The sequence below is a fragment of the Elephas maximus genome, chromosome 2, assembly GCF_024166365.1.
Source record: "Elephas maximus indicus isolate mEleMax1 chromosome 2, mEleMax1 primary haplotype, whole genome shotgun sequence".
In the NCBI taxonomy this organism is placed as follows: domain Eukaryota; kingdom Metazoa; phylum Chordata; class Mammalia; order Proboscidea; family Elephantidae; genus Elephas; species Elephas maximus.
In genome coordinates, this window is record NC_064820.1 from 13,090,218 (window position 1) to 13,110,740 (window position 20,523).

General features: G+C 43.0%; 1 long non-coding RNA gene across 1 annotated transcript in view; it reads left to right on the plus strand.

The window, feature by feature from the left end:
* Window positions 1–20,523, plus strand: part of LOC126063058 (uncharacterized) — a 134,336-nt gene that overhangs the window by 38,063 nt on the left and 75,750 nt on the right. Inside the window, exon 2 of the long non-coding RNA XR_007514200.1 lies at window positions 17,629–17,779. This is a non-coding gene — a long non-coding RNA (uncharacterized LOC126063058). The remainder of the gene's footprint in view (window positions 1–17,628; window positions 17,780–20,523) is intronic.

The window sequence follows — 20,523 nt, forward strand, 5'->3', positions numbered from 1 at the left end:
TTTTGTGTAACAGGCAGCAGAGAAGCGTTCTTTTCTTGCCTGACCTCGGTAGAAGAGGTGTTTTTATAAAACACATCTCAGAGAAAATGACACCTGCTCTTTCCACAACAGACTTCTCAAAAGTATACCGAGTAAGACTTAATAACCAACCTTGAAATGTTCCTTACTTTTAGGTGTCATGAGTATTGGACAGGACAGGATGTGTAAAGCACTTCCACCTGGGAACCAAAAAAAACAAACTCATTGCTGTTGGGTCCAACTCGTAGTGACCCTATAAGATAGAGTAGAACTGCCCCATAGGGTTTCCAAGGAGCAACTGGGGGATTCAAACTGCTGACCTTTTGGTTAGCAGCCTGATCTCTTAACCACTGTGCCACCAAGGCTCCGCCACCTGGGGAACCTGTTGCCATCAAGTCAATTCTAACTCGTAGTGACCCTATAGGACAGAGTAGAACTGCCCCATAGGGTTTCCAGGCAGTGCCTGGTGGATTCAAACTGCGAACCTTTTAGTTAGCAGCTTGAGCTCTTAACTGCTGCGCCACTAGGGCTCCTCCACCTGGGGAGCAGGGGTTATATCTGGATATGGTGAGTGTCCCAACCACCCAAAGGCATTGCTCCAGGAGGGTCTCATAGCCCTGGCCTTAACAATAACAAATACCTGTAGATGGGATCCTACTTGGAAATAGGGTTTTCTTTGTTACGTTAATTAGATCATTCCCGAGTAGCCCACGTGGATTATAAATGTAATCACTTCTGAGTTATAAAAAGAGCAGAATGGATACAGAGACACAAGCAGAGAGGGAAGACAGACACCATGTGAGGACCCACCCAGGAGCAAAGATTTGCCGGCAGACAGCAGAATGAGGAGAGAGGCTTGCAGAAGGAATCAACATGGCTGACACCCTGACTGGGACTTTCAGCTTCCAGAACTGTGAGAAAAGAAATTTCCACTCTTAAAGCCACCCACTTGCGGTATTTGTGCTACAGCAGCACTAGGTAACTAAGGCGGGGGGAAGGCCCACTTGTTTCTTTATCAGTAGATCCAGTAGGAAAAGCCATCTGACTCATGTGAAAAAAGAAGCCTGGCAAACAAAGAAAATAGTCTCGAGGGAGCTGACAAGCCCACAGTTGGAATCTACACTGGGTTTTAGAAGCAGGAGCATCAAAAAAAAAAAACCAAACCAAACTGGTTTCCGTCGAGTCCATTCTGACTTACAGGGACCCTATAAGACAAAGTAGAACTGCCCCACAGAGTTTCCAAGGAGTGGGCTGGTAGATTCGAACTGCTGACCTTTTGGTTAGCAGCCTAAGCTCTTAACCACTGCACCCCCAGGGCCCCACACAAGCACCGGGATGCTCGAAACATTGGAAGGAGTCCAGGGAAAAGCAATGCAGTTAATCCAGGAATGGAAGGCCCTGCTTGGGAAAAATCCATGTGAAATACATGGGCTTGGATGCCAGGAAATGGCACTTATTTGCCCACATTCTTCCAAGAGAGAGATGCTCCAGGGATATGTAACAAGGTCTGGTGTCCAGAGCCCTGCACAGGAACCTCCAAACCATTCCCCTGCCCCAGGTGGGATGAAGAAAACAGTGAGAGACTCTCCAGATGAACCAAAGAGGGTTATACCAGATAGGATGCTTTTGGCTGCAAGTAACAGACAAGCTAACGAAAAGCAGCTCAAGGCTAAGGACACTCATGTTCCCCTTAACATCCCCTGAGAAAGGCCAGCACCAAAAAATCCAAACCCATTGCTGTGGAGTCAATTCTGACTCATAGCGACCTTATAGGACAGAGTGGACCTGCCCCATAGGGGTTCCAAGGAGTGGCTGGTGAATTTGAACTCCTGAACCTTTAAGCTCTTAACCAAGGACCCAGGTAAGTACCAACTCAAAAAAAAAAAAAAAAAACCAAACCCACTGCCATCGAGTTGATTCTGATGCATAGCGACCCTATAGGACAGAGTAGAGCTGTCCGATAGAGTTTCCAAGGAGCGCCTGCTGGATTCGAACTGCCAACCTCTTGGTTAGCAGCCGTAGCACTTAACCACTACACCACCAGGGTTTCCAGGCAAGTACCAGGGTGGGTTAATTCAACAGCCTGATAAGATCATCTAGGACTCAATTTAATCCCTTCCTCAGCCTGCTATCCTTGGTGGCTTGGTTTGTCCTTTTAGACTGGCTTCTGTCATGACCCAAGTTGCCCTGGTGGTGCAGTGGTTAACTGTTCAGCTGCTAACTGAAAGGTCAGTGGTTTGAACCCACCAGCTGCTCTTCAGGAGAAAAGATGTGGTGATATGCTGCCATAAAGATTATAGCCTTGGAAACCGTATGGGGCAGTTCTACTCTGTCCTGTAGGGTTACTATGATTCGTAATCAATTCCACAGCAACGGGTTTGTTTTTTTTTTGTTTTCCATCATGGTCCAAAGATGGCTGCTACAGTTCCAGGCATCCTGTGCTGATGACAACATCTCTGTCCCCTTTTAAGAGCAGGGAAGTGTTTCCCAGATGCCCCAGAAGACTCTCCCTCACGTCTCTTGGCCACAACTATAGCCCCTAGCCAAGCCTACCTCAGTCACCAACAAGGGAAGTAGAGTGGCTGTGACGGGCTTACACAAGTCAGGATTCATCGCAGGCTAGGGAGGGCGCCCAGCTCCCAGAGTCACAAGGCCTCTGAACACAAATGAGGTTCCCTGGTAAGAAAGGAAGGAGAGAGTGTAGGGGAAGCAACCAAGAATAGCTGCATCAAGAGTTATGCAAGTGGACAGCCAGTCACCCTCTAGACCATGTGACACAGTGATGAGACCCTCAAAATGTAATTCGTAAGAGATAGGATGTTACCATTGTTAGCTACTGTTGAGACAGCCCCCAACTCATGGTGACCACATGTGCAAGGGAATGAAACGCTGCCTTCTCCTGCACCATCCCCATGAGAGATTTCAGTTTGGACTGTTGTGATCCATAGGGTTTTCACTGGCTGATTTTCAGAAGTAGATCACCAAGCCTTTCTTCCTAGTCTGTTTTAGTTGGAAGCTCTGACGAAATCTGTTCAGCATCCACAGACAGGGGGTGGTGGCTGCAGTTGAGGCGAATTGGCTGGGGACCAAACCCGGGTCTCCAACATGAAAGGTGAGAATTCTTCCACTAAGTCACCAATGCCCCCCACAGGATGTCATTAGTAATACTAATAGCTGTAATAATAGCTAACACTTATTGAGCAGTTGCACTTTATAGGTGTCACCTTGTTCCATCATCTCAACAACCTGAAGCCCCCTTGTAATGAGTTTTTTTGGGGGAGGAGAGAAGGACCTGAATCGATTCAGATTCACTGAATCTCCCTGGAAGAGTGCAAGGTCAACCTTCCTTATACCAAATTGCTGTCCATAAACGACTGTGCTGTTGGGGTTCTGCGGGAATTTCTACTTTTTTCCTAGCAGTCGACCGTGTCTTTGACCACTGTGATTTCTTCCTTGGGTTGGTTTCTCAGATGGTGTCTTCAACATACATGCCCAGGAGTCAGGGCAGGCCAAGGAGAAAACTCTTTGAACTTCAGCAATTATTCATTTCTTAGTTTTGGTTTTCACTTTTCGAATTGGTGCGCATCATATTAAAAAATGAAAGCAATACGAAAGAACTGCTGAAAGCAAGTCTGTCTCCCACCTTAGTCCCAGCCCAAACCAGCTATCTCATTATTCCATTCATTCATTGATTCCTATTTATGGCTGAGTTGTTATATGCAAAGGTCCATGCCAGGTTCAAGCCAGCTCGTGAACTCATCTTTGGCTCCTTCCACGCATCAGAGACCAAGGCCTAAGCACTCATCTTCACAAAATCTGCAGAAGCCATTATTCCCTATCCATGCGTTGTCTTTTTTTTTATATATACATTGTTTTTCATTGGACCCACTGTGCCAGCCCCAGTGGCTCCCTGCCTGCAGTGCCTTCCTGCCCTATTCTATTTCCATCCTCCTTAAGGGTATTTTTTTCAAAGACCACCTATGATCAAATCACTTACTTGCTCCAAATCTTTGTAATGGCTCTTGGTTTCCTAACATTAAGGTGGAATTCTTCACTCAGGTCTTTAAGGGACCTTATGATCTAGTGCTATGGTTAAGCACTGGGCTGCTTGCTAACTGAAAGGTTGGCAGTTTGAACCTACCCAGTGACTCCATGGAAGAAAGACCTGGCATTCTGCTCCCATAAACATTATAGTGCGGGAAACGCTATGGGACAGCTCTACTTGTCATATAGGGTCGTTGTGAGTTGGCATGGACTTGACAGCACACGACAACATGGTCTGGTGCTAACCTACCATAGTAAGCCTTCATGGCTTCTCTAGCCATAGTCTATTTCAGCTCACACTGGACTGATTTCTACTCAGTGATCATGGCTTGGGTTCTGTGCCTCTGTGCCTTTGCACAGACTGTTCCCTGCACAGAAAATAGTCTTTGTCTTCTCATACCAATACCCTTCTTTCTACCTGTTGAAATCACTCCCATTTCCCAAATCCAGCCTAAATGCTACCTCTTTTATAAATTCCTGGGAGTCCCTGGGTGGTGCAAATGTTAAATGCACTTGGCTGTTAACCAAATGTTGGAGGTTCCAGGCCACCCAGAGGTGCCACGGAAGAAAAGGCTGGCAATCTACTTTAAAAAAGTCAGTCCTTTAAAACCCTGTGGAGCAGAGTTCTACTCAGGCATACATGGGGTCCCCATGAGTCAGAATCTACTTGACAGTAAGTGGTTTATAAAGCCATACAGTCTCCCAAAGCCACAATTTCCTGGGATCACTCCTCCACCTTCCCTACACCAGTTTGGTTGTATAAGTCTTTTCATCTGCATTCTACCCTGTGTATACTTGATCGCCTTCTGATTCGACTGTAGAATTCTCAAGGACACGTTCTATATCTTCCGTCTTTCCTTCTTCATTCTTGTCTTTCACTCTTCAATCTAAGATGGTTAGAAAAAAAAAAAAGCACGGAATATTTTCACAAATGTGTGTAGAGTTAAAACGACTGGCCAGATTGAACAACAGGATCAAAATGGGACCAAAAAAAAAAAAAAAGAAAGCAACGTCCATAGAAATTAAGAAATCGGGAAGATGGATTCAAATTATCTCAATCCTAGGGTGACTCAGAGGAAAATGTAAAGCTCTCAGCTTGCCTCGATATCGCAGCTGTATTTAAAATACCAAAGATAGAATTTTGGCAGAATATTCTGGAATGTTTTCTGAAAGGAAACATTTGATCTCTGGAGACAACCCAACAGAGTCTTTGCTTTGGAAAGCTGGCTGGGTGGAGAAGCTTCTGAAGTCTTCTGTCTCTGGCACTGACTGGCTTTGAGGTACCTTGGTGGAACGTGGGCAGCAGTATTTAGCAGGGAGTGGCCTTCCGAGTGTGAGCTCACATCCTTGAAAATCACCTGCTATGCAAACAGCATGCAGAAATCATTAATGAATTTTACGTGTGGGCCTGTCTGAAAAATGATCAAAGGTGAAGTGGTTGGAAAACCTCTCTTTCCCTTTTCTCTTTGGACCGTCATCAGAGTGGGGGAACTCAATTAGACAGAAAACATCAGAAAAGCAACACACAAAAACCCCACCTCTTCCCCCAGGCCCCTGCAAAATCAGGAAAAACCCTTTCTTCTCATTATTGCAAGAGAAAACGAAGAGCTGAAATGTTAGCCACGAGAAACCTCAGGAGAAAATGGGTGGGTTTCCCCGCTTGTAAATTTTAAAGCAGTAAGACTTTTTTTTTCTTCTTTTCTTTTTCTTCCCTTTTTTCCTTCTTTGTCACATTAGTGAACCCTGCTGACAAGACTCAAGTAGGTTCTGTAACTATCCCTGGGCTCCCCTAACACAGTGGTACATTAAGATGGATGGAGAAATTGTGTAGGGTGGGGCATGGAGAGGTTGCAGCAGAAAGGTGTTGATGTCCCTGGGGACTGTGTGGCTGCCCCAGGACAGGAGCGGTGAGGTGATGGTTGGTATGTCCCTGGGGTCTGCTAGGGGGCTGCCCATGTCCCTGTTGCCCAAACCACCAGCTTTTTGGGAGGAAAGGAGTCGGTTGGTGACACTGAGACGGAGTTGGAGTTAGGATCTGCTGCACAAGTGGGATTGGGCAGGTGCCTCTGTGCTGGGGAGGGGCAGTGGCCGCCAGAAAACTCTCTCCCCACCCAAGTACTTTCTTATCCGATGCTAAGTGAGTTGGGTTCTGCAGAAGCAGGGCCTGAGGCAGGGAAGATTGTGCAAAAAGGGATGAGGGAAGAAATACAGGGCAGTGGGAAAAAGCTAGACAGGATAACACAAAAAACCTGTTGTGGTGGAGTCCATTTGGACTCACGGCAACCCCATGCATTACAGAGCAGAACTGAGCTCCACAGGGTTTTCTGGGCTGCAATCTCTGTGTGTATGTGTTTCAAAAAACTTTATCTATAAAACAGTCGATTCTGACTCATAGCGACCCTATAAGACAGAGTAGAACTGCCCCATAGAGTTTCCAAGGAGTGCCTGGTGGATTCGAATTGCCAACCTTTTGGTTAGCAGCCAAGTGAGCTCTTAACCACTTCACCACTAGGGCTCCATAAAACAGGCAGCAGGCAGCATTTGGCCCATAGGTCATAGTTTGCCGATCCCTGTTCTTTGGTATAACCAGATATTAACATAAGGGTCAGGTAACAATATGGAGATAGTAAGTCATAGTCTTCTGCTTCCTGTTTTCTCAATTCATGTTTTTCTGTAGACTTATGCATGGTTGCTGTTGGTAGTTGCTGTCAAGTCGGCTCCAATTCATGTTGTTGTTAGGTGCCAAGTCAGTTCTGACTCATAACAACCCTATGTACAACAGAATAAAACCGCTCAGTCCTGCGCCATCCTCGAAATCGTTGTTATGCCTGAGCCCACTGTTGCATCTCTTCGAGGGCCTTCCCTCTTTTTCGCTGACCCTCTACTTTACCAAGCATGATGTCCTTCTCCAGGGACTGATCCCTCTTGACAACACATCCAAAGTATGTGTAATCTTGCCATCCTTGCTTCCAAGGAGCATTTTGGCTGTACTTCTTTCAAGACAGATTTGTTTGTTTTTTTGGCAGTCTGTGGTATAGTCAATATTCTTTGCCGATACCATAATTCAAAGCCATTAATTCTTCTTCAGTCTTCCTTAATCATTACCTAACTTTTGAGTGCATATAAGGCAGCTGAAAACACCATGGCTTGGGTCAGGCAGACCTTAGTCCTTAAAGTGACATCTTTCCTCTTTAACACTTTAAAGAGGTCTTTTGCAGCAGATTTGCCCAAAGCAATATGTTGTTTGATTTCTTGACTGCTTCTTCCATGGGTGTTGATTGTGGATGCAAGTCAAATGAAATCCTTGACAACTTCAGTCTTTTCTTTGCTTGTCATGATGTTGCTTATTGGCCCAGTTGTGAGGATTTTTGTTTTATATTGAGGTGTAATCCATACTGAAGGCTGTGGTCTTTGATCTTCATTGGTAAGTGCAAGTCCTCTTCACTTTCATAAGCAAGATTGTGTCATCTGCGTATTGCAGGCTGTTAATAAGTCTTCCTCCGATCCTGATACCCTGTTATTCTTCATACAATCCAGCTTCTTGAATTATTTGCCTCGCATTCACATTGAACAAGTATGGTGAAAGGATGCAACCCTGACTGACTCCTTTCCTCCAGTTCATACTGACCCCTTTTTGTAACAGAACAAAATGCTGCCTGGTTCTGTGCCATCTTCATGCTCACTGGTGTGCTCGAGTCCGTTGCTGTGGCTATCGTATCCATCCATTTCACTGAGCATTTCCCTCATTTTTGCTGACCCTCTGTTTTGCCAACCATGATGTCCTTTTCCAGCTATTGGTCTCTCTTCATGATGTGTCCAAAATAAGCAAGCCGAAGTCTTGCCATTCTCGTGTCTTAGGAACATTCTGGTAGTACTTCTTCTAAGGCTGTTTTGTTCATTCCTTGGTGGTCCACTGTATATTCAATATTCTTTGCCAACGCCACAATTCAAAACCATCTGTCTTTCTTTTTCATTGTCCAGCTTTTGCATGCATATGAAGCAATTGAAAAGACTATTATGGCTTGGGTCAAGTGCACCTTAGTCATCAAAGTGACACCTTTGCTTTTTAAAACTATAAGAAGTCTCTTGCAGCCAATTTACCCAATGCAATATGTCGTTTTGTTTCTTGATAGCTGTAATAACGTTCTATGTTATTAATGCTAAATTTTTTCTCCTTTCATTATCTCCACTGCTTCCACCCAGTGCAAGCCTTAACCCTCCTTACTTGGATTACTGCAATGTTTCTTAGTATTTTTTTCGCCCTTTTGCAATTCATTCTCTGCACAGCAGCCTTGACTGTAACCTTTATGGAGGCAGGTAACCAGGCCTTTCTTCCTTGGTGCTGCTGGTTGGGTTCGAACCACCAACCTTTTGGTTACCAGCCACCTGCAAACCATTTGCACCACCCAGGGCTTCAGCCTGATCTCTTGGGAAGCTCTGGAGCTTGAACTGTACCAAACAGCTAGTCCCCTTTGAAGCAAGGGGGTCAGCCTTTTGTACCTACACGTTTAGCCATTGTTCACTGGCCATGGGGACAGATGGTGGTGGAGTAACTTCCCCCCCAGGACAAGGACAATACTGGGGAGAAGAGGACAGCCATGAGTTGCCAGCCAACACATTCAGTAGCTGGGGGACGGGTGTACAGCTGGTAGAGAAAATGTAGGTAGGACACCAACAGCATCCCCTGCACGGGGAACCTGAAAAGCCAGCCCTGGAGCTGGGCAATTCTAGTAATAACCATTAATTTTCTTTGGCACCTTCTTTTAAAATGCAGCTGCCTCCTGGATGGACAATTCTGGAAAGAACTAATGGCTGCTAAGCACTAATGTCTTAGCACAGATTCCTTTTGGAAAAGCGCTTTCCTCCACAAAGACAGTGAGTGACTGAGAAGCAGAGTAGAAGACATATGGAGAAGGTTGGGGTGAGAGGCAAGGACTCGTTGCTCTGAGTTCCCAGGTTTGCCTCCGGCCAGCCTGGGGTGGTGAAGGCGGCAGGTGGAGGCGGAAAGCAGTCCAGGTGACGAGGAGGAAACAGCAGGTGTGCTGCCCGTCTTCAGGAAGGGAGAGACAAATCCTAGTCTAGGGAAAAAGTTGTCATTGTGCAAATGAAAACGTGGAGAATTTAGGATCAACGTTAGACACAAAAACGGTAAGGGCCTACATACATTGTTGCCTGGATACTGGTGCGTTGGTTTCCTCTCTTACATGGGATAGGGTGGATGGACATCAAAGCAGCCTTCTATATCCTACCTGCAGTAATATGCTTCTCTCCCACTCTGTCAGCATTGCTGCTGTCTGTCCAGAAATCTCAGACCCTGAACCAGCCTCCCCAGGATGCTGTAACCAAATACCACAAAGTGGGTGGCTTTGAAGAGCAGAAATTTATTTTCTCACAGTTCTGGAGGCTAGACGTCAAAATCAGCATGTTGGCTGTGTGGATTTCTTCTGAGGCTCTGAGACAGGAACTGTTCCTTGCCTGTCTCCCAGCTCCTGGCAGCTCCTGGCAGCTCCCGGCAGTCCTTGGCCTTCTGTGGCTTGTAGACGTATTTCCCCTCTATCTCTCCACGTCTGTTCTCCTCTGTCAGAAAGGACAGGAGTCCTACAGGATTAGGGCCCCCACTATTCCCAGTGACCTCATGCTGACCTTTAAAAGCCTATATACAAACAGAGTGACATTCACAGGTACAGGGGTTAGGTCTTCAACATTTATTTTTTGGGACACAATTTAGTCCCTAACAGAGCCCTAGATCTCTGGCTGAAAAAAAGATGTTTGACGCATTCCTTTAAATCTACATTCAGAAAACAGCACACTTTCTGGAAGGCTCTGAATAGGAGAGAGCTTATAAAAGTATGACCCCAGGAACTGCAGCTACTTCTGAGGACCTGAGGGGAAGTTCTTGTGGGCAGGTGGATTGTCATAAAGCACTTCCTTGATGCTGAGGAGGAAGAAGCTGCTTGCCTCTTTGTTAAGACTAAAGCAAAGGAACGTTTTCCTCTTTGAAGAGGCTTTAGTCATGGGGGTTTTGTTGTAGAAGAGCAGGGATGCCCTTTGGGGTCTTTGTTCCTATTTTGTGGAAAGGAAGCTTGGGTGGAATTGGGCAATACGGGTGCGGGTGCAGGGAAGGCAAGCTAGAGATGAATGGGAATAGAACAAGGTAGTATATACTGGCTTATTGCTCTGAAAAGCAATGAAGAGTTATATACTTTGTAGAGCAAGTTTAATTACTTGGTGTATATTTAAAAGAAGTAAACTATATGTGTGTGTCTTATGGAGTCCCTGGGTGGTAGAAATGGTTAAGCACTTCGCTGTTAACCAAAAGGCTGGAGGTCCAAGTCCACCCAGAGGCACCTTGGAAGAAAGGCCTGGCAAACTACTTCCAAAAAATAAGCCATTGAAAACTCTGCAGAGCATGGTCCTACTCTGACACACGCGGGGTCTCTGTAAATCAGAATGGACTAGACGTCAGCTGGTTTTGTTGCATATTGTATGTTATATATCATCATGTCTAAACAAAATTAACAGTACTTAACATCACTAATGGGGAATACTCTGTCCTATAGGGTCACTATGAGTCAGAATTGACTCGATGGCTACAGGTTTTTTTTTTTTTTTTTAACGGGCGACATCACTAAATCCGAAGTCAGCATTCCCTTTTCCCTGATGGCCTTGCAAACACTAAATTTTTATATTTCTTCCCCATTTGCTTATTTGAATCTGGATGCAGGTGAGGACCCTAGACTGCCGTTGCTTGGCGTGTCTCTGACATCTTCCGTGATCCACAGGTTTTCCCTTGCCTTTCCCCTGCACTGGCTTGCTGAATCGACTCGGTAGTAATCCTGCAGTCTCCAGCAGTCTGGATTTTGCTGATCATACCCCATTGTAGGCATTTAACTGCCCCGTCTGCTGTCCGTCCTGTGACGTGGGGGTTCCATCATATTCAGGTTTGGTTTGGCAGCTGCTTTCCATGGGCTGGGTGAGCTTTCCTCCATCAGGGAGTACACATGACTGCCAGTTCTTTCTGTGATATTGAACATTACTAATCTTCATTTCCAGGGGCCGGCACCCTTTTTTCTTGAAGGGGAGGAAAAAAAAAAAAAAACCCTAGCCATCGAGTTGATTCCGACTCACAGCGACCCCATAGGACAGAGCAGAACTGCCCCATAGGGTTTCACAAGGAGCAGCTGGTGGATTTGAATTGCCAGCCTTTTGGTTAGCTGCTGAGCTCTTAACCACTGCACCTCCAGGGCTCTGTAAAAGGCCAGATAGTAAATATTTTAGGCTTTGCAGCCCACACATGGTCTCTGTCGTGTATTTTTCCTTTTTCGATGTTTTATTTTGGTTGGGTTTACAACTGTTTAAGAATATAAAACCATTCTTAGCTTGGAGACTGTACAAAAACAATCTCCGAGTGACTAAACCCGTTGACTCATGGGAGATTGCAAATTGGTGATATTCTTCATTCTGTAGCTAGATTATTTCTGTAAAGAGCAAGTTCCCCTTATCACCTAACTGAGGAACAGTTCACTTAGGAAAGGCAGGACAGATGTTTGATTTTTCCCTCTTACTGGTTTTAATAAATAAGTTGGTTCCCAGACAGCCTCCAAAGATAACCAAGATTTTTTTTTTTACTTTTTAAAATTTTTTTAAGTAGTTCTTCTGGTCTCAGGCTAATGGAATCTCTGGTTTTTGTGGCCCTTTTGTCTCTTGGGCTAATATTTTCCTTGTGTCTTTGGTGTTCTTCATTTTCCTTTGCTCCAGGTGGGTTGGGGCCAATTGATGCGTCTTAGATGGCCACTCGCAAGCTTTTAAGACCCCAGGCGCCACTCACTGAAGTGGAATGTAGAACCCTTTCTTAATAAACTTTGTTATGCCATCTGACCTAGATGTCTCCTGATACGAGTCCCCAGGCTCCAGCCCCAGCTGCTGTGTCCCTCGAAGTGTTTGGTTGTGTTCCCAAGATCATTTTCTATTTTTTTAGTGTCATTATAAACTTATAGATTTAACTCTATTTGTTGTGTTTTAGTCTAATGCAGTTATCATGCTTACTGAGGGTCAAATTTTCTATCTTTGACCAGTGGGAGCCTACTCAATTTGGCCCCTAAATTTTTTGTTAACAATTTCATTGAGATTTATAATTCATACACCGTCCAATTCATCCATTTAAAATGTGTAATTCAATGGCTTTTAGTGTACTCACAGGTTGTACAACCATTCTCACAGTCAAATTTACAACATTTTTGTCACCCTCAAAAGAAACCCTGTACCTGTTAGCTGGCATTCCCCTTTTCCCTCCAACCTAACTCCTCCCCCAGACCTAGCCCTAGGCAAACACTAATCTATTTTCTGTCTGCAGATTTGCATGTTCTAGACAGTTCACACAAATGGACTCATACACTATGTGGTCTGTTGCAGCTGGCTTCTTTCACTTAGCATAATGCTTTGAAGGGTCATCTATGCTATATAGTATATGTCAACACTTAATTTCTTTTTATTGCCAAATAATATTCCATTTTACTGATACACCACATTTTATTTATCTACCCGTCAGTTGATGGACATCTGAGTTGTTTCCACTTGGCCCTGAGTTTTTTTTTTTTTTTTGATACAATCCTAGTAATCTTTGACAGCTTCCTTGCTTTCTGGTATGATAAGATGTTCTAGGTCCAGTTTATCTATTTCTTACCCCAGACTTGGAGGAGCCTGTTCTCCAAGGAACACTGGTTCCCTTTAGTGTGAAATGGAATTTGAAGACCAAAATCTGAGGGCTAGAGGTGCTCATTGCTACCTGGCTGATTCTAGGCCTTTCAGTGGACAGAGTTAGGAAATACGCTTACTTATTTACTTGTTTGCTTATTTGCTGTCTAAGAGAAACTACATCAGGAGTTCATCCTCAAACTTCTAAGCACTGTAGTGTTATTATTTAGCCTCCTCAGTCTGACATTTGTGTCTCTTTCTTCCATGCTAAAATTCCACGTTCTAAGGGACATAACATAATTACTCATTTGCATTACCCCACACCACACACATAGAGGTTTCAGAATCACAACACCAGGACTTGGAGGAGCAACGTATTTACTGAGAGCAGCTTGAGGTTTGTTAGAGTTATTTCTGTCCTTAGAGATATGTCACTGAAGATGTACAGTCAGAAACGTGTTTTAACAGTACTTGGCTTAGTTCCCATCCGTGTGGTTATGGGTACCATTTAAGTTTATTTGGTCCACTTTACCTTTGATTTTTAGAGATTGCTTTTTTAAAAGTTACTTTTATTTTATAATTATGTTTTAAAGTTAAATCTACAGAATAAAATTTATTCAAAGTTTATTCCAGTTTCTATCCCTAGTCCCTCTATTCCAGTCCCTTCTTCTCCTCTGTAGATAACGATTACAATTGCTTATCCTTCTATTTAAAAAAAAATTAAAAATAATTCCTGTTGTTGTTGTTAAGTGCCATCAAGTTGATTCTGACTCATAGCGACCATATGCGCAACAGAAGGAAACACTGCCTGGTCCTGCACCATCCTCATGATCATTGTCAAGCTTGAGCCCATTGTTGCAGCCACTGTGTCAATCCCTCTCCTCGAGGGTCTTCTTCTTTTTTGCTGATCCTCTAAACTTTACCAACCATGATGTCATTCTCCAGGGGCTGGTCCCTCCTGATAACATGTCCAAAGTACGTGAGACCAAGCCTCACCATCCTTGCTTCTAAGGAGCATTCTGGCTGTACTTCTTCCAACAAAGATTTTGTCCATTGTTTTGACAGTCCACAGACTATTCAATATTCTTTGCCAATACCGTAATTCAAAGGCATCAATTCTTCTGTTTTCCTTATTCATTGTCCAGCTTTTGCACGCACATGAGGAGATCAAAAACACCATGGCTTAAGTCCCCAAAACCCATTGTCGTCGAGTCGATTCCAACTCCTAGCGACCCTATAGGACAGAGTAGAACTGCCGCATAGAGTTTCCAAGGAGCGTCCGGTGGATTTGAACTGCTGACCTTTTGGTTAGCAGCTGTAGCACTTAACCACTACACCACCAGGGTTTTCTGGCTTGGGTCAGGTGCACCTTAGTCATCAAAGGGACAGCTTTGTTTTTTAAGACTTTAATTAGGTCTTTGGCAGCAGATTTGCCCAATGCAATGTGTCCTTTGATTTCTTGACTGCTGCTTCCATGGGTGTTGATTGTGGATCCAACTAAAATGAAATGCTTGACAACCTCAAACTTTTCTCCATTTATCATAACATTGCTTATTGGTCCAGTTGTGAGGATTTTTGTTTTTCTTTATGCTGAGGTGTAATCTCTACTGAAGGCTGTGGTCTTTGATCTTCATTAGTAAGTGCTTCAAGTCCTCTCCACTTTGAGCAAGTAAGGTTGTGTCATCTGCATAACACAGGTTATTAATGATTCTTCCACCAATCCTGATGCCCTGTTTTTCTTCATATAGTCCAGCTTCTAGGCTTACTTGCTCAGCATACAGGTTGAACAACTATGATAAAAGGGTATAACCCTGACACATACCTTTCTGATTTTAAACCACGCAGTATCCACTTGTTCTGTTTGAAAGACTGCCTCTTAATCTATGTACAGGCTCCTCATGAGCACAGGGAACTGCCAGAAATTCAAGCTGGATTCAGAAGAGGACATGGAACCAAGGATATCATTGCTGATGTCAGATGGATCCTGGTTGAAAGCAGAAAATACCGGAGAGATGTTTACCTGTGTTTTATTGACTATGCAAAGGCTTTCGATTGTGTGAATCATAACAAAAATAAATTCCTATGTCTAGTTATGTACCCCTCTTTCTTTAGCCTACTATATTTACTATTACCCATCTTGCTTTTTTTTTATTTGACCATAAATCCTAGAAAGCTACACAATGGGAATCGTCCCATTATTTTTAACAGCTGTGTAAGTGAACCTTGCTTAATATGCCCTGTTCCTGATTGGGAGTCCTGGTGGCACGATGGTTGAGAGACTGGCTGCTAACGAAAAGGTGGGCAGTTAAAATCCACCAGCTGCTTCTCGGAAACTCTATGGGGCAGTTCTACTCTGTTCTAGGGTCACTCTGAGCTGGAGTTGACTCAACAGCAATGGATTTGATTTGTTTTTTTGGTCCCTGATTGATGAATATTTGGGTTGTCCCAAGTTTTGTGCAATCTCAAATAGTGCTTCAATAAATGGCCTTTGAATATACGTTTTTGTATTTTTGCCAGTGTATCTTTGGGATAGATTCTAGAAAGTGGGATAGTTGGGCCAAAGCAGAAGTACATATTGTCAAGTGCTGAATTTGGCCAGTTTGTTGATTCATTAAAGAGTTGCAAAATGGTGGTATTTGAATTTTATAATTTTTCTTCATTCATTAGCTAGAATACTACTGTAAAGAGAGTGTTTCCTCATCCCCTATTTGATTGCCCCGAAGGACAGTTTATTTAGGACAGAAGGGATAAATGCTTGATTTTTTTCTCTTTATTTACCGATTTTCACAATAATTAATTGGTTCCCAGATATTCTCCAAAGGTGATTGTCATGGTTAAGATTGTGTGTCAACTTGGCTGGGCCTTGATTCTCAGTGCTTATATGTGATCACTCCCATGATGGAATCTACTGTGAGGAGCCAATCAGTTTAAAGGGAGTTTCCTTGGAGGTGTGGCCTGCATCTGAATATAAGCCGATTTTCTGGCTTTTTGCGAGCTTTAGATCCTGCAGCTGCCTCCTGTTCATCTGGCCTCTGGTTCTTGGGACTCAAGCTATTAACTTACCTGCTGATCTTGAGCTCACCAGCCCCTGCAGCTACGTGAATCAGGAGAAGCCTTGTGATCTTGCCTGCCAAGCTTGCAATTCGTTGAAATTCACAGCCTGTGAGCAAGAGCCCTGCTTTCCTACCTGCAGACCTTGGGTTCACCAGCCTCTCTGGCTACGTGAATTGGGAGAAGCCGCTATCCTAATCCATGGACCTGGGACGTTCCAGCCTCTATAATCACATGAAACCATTTCTTTAACATAAATCTCTCTCTATGTATATTTATATGTTTTACGGGTTTTGCTTCTCTAGAGAACCCCTGTCTAAGACAGTGATCAATGAAGGTTTTTTTTTTTTTTTTTGCCTCTGTGTATAATTATGAATTTATGGGTTTAATTGTATTTGATGGGTTTTAATCGAATAGTATCTGAGTGTAGTTTTAATTTGCATTTCTCTTATGAGTGAGGTTGAACATGTTTTCATTGTTTTTCCATGAATTATCTGTTCTTATTTCTAGATTAATCTTTGGTAGAGTTGTTGGCCTTTTTCTTTTTTATTTTTAGAACCTCTTTATAAATCAGGTATATTAACTGATACATGTATCTTGGAATGTCATTTGTCTTTTTACTTTGTTATGGTCTCTTATATTACCAAAAATGCTATCTTTTTGAATCAAATTAATCAATTTCACTTATTGTTTCTAGATTTCAAGTCATAATTAGAAAATTTTTGCTGCTCTTAGGCTAAAGAGGAATTCACCCATATTTTCTCCCAGCTTCTTATCATTTCAGTTTTTTTTTTTTTAAACCTTTAAATAGATGCCATTTGGAATTTATCCTGGTATACTGTATGAGTAAAGGATCCAATTTTTTTTTTTTTTTCCATATGGCTATCCAGTTATCCCAATACCACCCATGAAAAAGCCCGTCTTTCCTGTACTGATTAGAGTGCCATCTTTATTGTATACCAAATCTCCATATTCATGAGAATCTATTTCTGGAGATTCCATTCTGTGCCGTTGGTCTGCTTATCTATGCAAGCACCAATATAAAACTTTCTAAATTATGAAGAACACACAATAAGTGTGTTTTACTATCTGATATGCCTGTTTATCTAGCAACCCTCTCCCCTGCTCCCTTCCTCCTCTTTCTCAGGCACCTTAGAAGTAAGACCTGGTAACATACTTCTGAAAAATCAGCCATTGAAAACCCTAAAGGTCACAATGATCTGATCCGGAGCTGATCATGGGATAGTGCTGGATTGGGCAGTGTTCATTCCATTGTGCATGGGTCACCATGAGTCAGAAGCTGACTTGATGGCAGCTAACAACAAATTGGTGCTTCCTTTTATTCCAAATGGTCTCAATAATCAATCTTTCTGGCTCCATAAAAACCTAATGATTTTTTAAATTGGGATCACCTTAAGTGTATACACTAGCTTAGTGAGAACTGACATCTTTATGATGCTGAGTCTTCTTATCCAAGGATGTAGTATGTCTTTCCATTTGTTCACTTCTCTTTTTGTGTCTTTCAGGAGCATTTCGTTGTGTGCGTTTTTTTCCATGTAGCATTTGACAGTCCTTTGTAAAGGTCATGCCTAAGTATTTTATTCTCTTTTTTGCTACCATAAATGGAGTATTCTCTTCTATCTTCTTACTGTTTTTGTTTGTAATATGTGAAAAGTATTGATTTTTCTTTGTTAAATTAAAAAAAAAGCTACAGTACTATTGTTATAGTCTTACTTATTGTCATAGTATCCTTTGTTTCTTTTGGGTTTTCCAGATAAATAACCATAATGTGAAATATTCTTTATATTATCAACTCTGCAGAAATGTTTGAAATCTGAGTGTCTGATAAAGCATACCTCTACCATGTGAATGGAATCAATGAAGTGGCTACAGCTTGTTGGCAACGTACTAGGAGAACTATCTGCAAGGGAAGAAAAAATAACTTTTGAAGTGCTCAGACTGCAGTCTCAAGGTAATAAAGCTGGAGACAACATTGCAAAAGTATGTAATTAATTTCCATTGGCCTCTCTCTCCTTTCTCTGGCAGCTCTTCCTTCTCTGTGTCCTTGGCTCCATTCTCTTATATTGCCACAGCATCTCAGTGTGTTCTTTTGCAGATCCTTGCATCTTTCTACCTTTTTTGGCTTCTTCTTTTAGCCTCTGTTTGCTCTTTTGGAAACCCTGGTGGCATAGTGGTTAAGTGCTACGGCTGCTAACCAAGAGGTCAAAAGTTCGAATCCACCAGGCGCTCCTTGGAAACCCTATGGGGCAGTTCTGCTCTGTCCTGTAGGGTCGCTATGAGTGAGAATCGAGTCCACGGCAGTGGGTTTGGTTTTTTTGGTTTTTACTCTTTTATTTGTGTCTTCTGTTTTTCCTATTTCTTTCGGGGGGGGGGATATGTATTTTTGTTGGGAGCCCTGGTGATGCAGTGGTTAAAGCACTTGGCTGCTAACCAAAAGATCAGTGGTTCAAACCCATCCTCTGCTCTGAGGGAGAAAGACGTGGCAGTCTGCTACTGCAAAGATTACAGCCTTGGAAATCCTATGGGGGCAGTTCTACTCTGCCCCATAAGGTCGCTATGAGTTGGAATCAACTAAATGGCAATGGGTTTGGTTTGGGTTTTCGTTGCATTTCTGTTGACTCTGTTTTCCCCTTTACCTATAATTCTATTGGTAAGAGCAATGAAATATAATTGTCGTTAGGTGCCATTGAGTCAATTTTTGACTCACAGTGACCCAGTGCGACAGGGTAGAACTGCCCGGTAGGGTTTTCTGGGCTGTAATCTTTATGCATGCAGCTCACCACGTCTTTCTCCCACGGAGCTGCTGGGGGGTTCAAACCACCAACCTTTCAGTTGACAGCTAAATGCTTAACTGCTGCATCACCAGGCCTCCTTGAAGTATAATTAGGGCTAAGTAAGGAAAAAAAAAAATCCAATCCAAGAAATGAGTTCTTAAAAATATTATGGAAAATTTTCAATACACATGTTTATGGCTTTACTCCTAGAAAAGAATGATTTTTCTATATAATGTCAAGCGCATAGTACATGGCTTAGCTTAAAGATCACAGATAATGAGAATATTAGTGAAAATCTCCATTTATTGGGTCATTCCTATGTGACAGATACAATACCAGAAGCTATGCTAGAAACTCATCCATTCATTCAACAAATATCTATTGCAGGTACTATTGAGGAGCCCTGGTGGTATTTTAGAGCTACAGCTGCTAATCAAAAGGTCGGCAGCTGGAATTCACGAGCTACTCCTTGGAAATCGTATGGGGCAGTTCTACTCTGTCTCATAGGGTCACTCACTATGAGTCGGAATTGACTTGATGACAATGGGTTTTGGTTTGAGATGCCATTGGAAGTGTTGAGGGTATCTCAATGAATAAAATAAATAACATTTCTGCCCTCGCTGAGCTTACATTATAAAAGGAAGTCAGGAAATAAACTCAATAAATAAGAAAAATACATAGAATCTACTTAGCCCAACTCTTCTGGAAGGCAAAGTCTGGGACAAAGACTACAGTGCTAACAATTTATTTGAGAGATAGAAGATCAGAGTGGGACGAATGTAGGAAGTAGGGAAGAGTGATGCAGAAAGATGTGAAGGAATGCAACACAATGCACACTGTGCTGGCTACAGCTTCACTCTGAGACTTGAAGAGGCACAGCAGATTGCATGTTCTCTTGGTGTGTGAGAGTTCTCTGGGAGGATTGCAAGATGGGATTACATCTTGGAATAGTCACGAACAGGAATTTATCACCCAGGCTCCTTCCCATCTTCTCTTTCCCACTGATGAAGATTCACTCCATGGGAACTAGCTTCCCCATGTTTCCAGATTGTGCTGGCTGATCCTTTAGCAGTATACCAGGAAGTCCACCAAAGTCTATTGGTAGAAGAGCCTACCATGGGCAGGGTGTTGGTCAAGAGAAGGGAAGAAAGAGACAGTCAAGAGGAACAGAAGGTGCAGGAATTTTTGTGAACTCTACGTATCTTAGTAAAAGACACTAAGTGAACAAGTATACAGGAGGAAAGTGTTGGGGGAACAATTTAAATAGAATGGTCAGGAAAGACTTCCCTGAGCTGATGGCATTTGACGGAGACCTGAAAAAATGAGGAAATGAGCTGCCTGCTTTAGCACTTTTGGGGCCCAGGGCAAGAGTACAAATGAAAGCCCACATACACTGTCTGAATATTTAAAAACTATAAATCAAGTTAAACTGTTAGATTCTATCCTCCTACCTTGACAGAGGTGTCACTTTGAGGATTAAGGTGAACCTGACCCAAGCCATGGTGTTTTTAATTGCCTCATATGCATGTGAAAGCTGGACAATGAATGAGGAAGACCAAAAAAGTTAATGTCTTTGAATTATGGTATTGGTGAAGAATATTGAGTATACCATCGACTGACAAAAGAATGAACAAATCTGTCTTGGAAGAAGTACAGCCAGAACGCTCCTTAGATGTAAAGGTGGTGAGACTTCATCTCACATACTTTGGAAATGTTATCAGGAGGGACCAGTCCCTGGAGGAGGACATCATGCTTGGTAAAGTAAAGCGTCAGCAAAAAAGAGGAAGCCCCTCAATGAGATGGATTGATACAGTGGCTGCAACAATGGGCTCAAGCATAACAACAATTGTGAGGATGGTGCAAGACTGTGCACTGTTTCATCCTGTTGTACACAGAGTCACTATGAGCCCGAACCAACTCA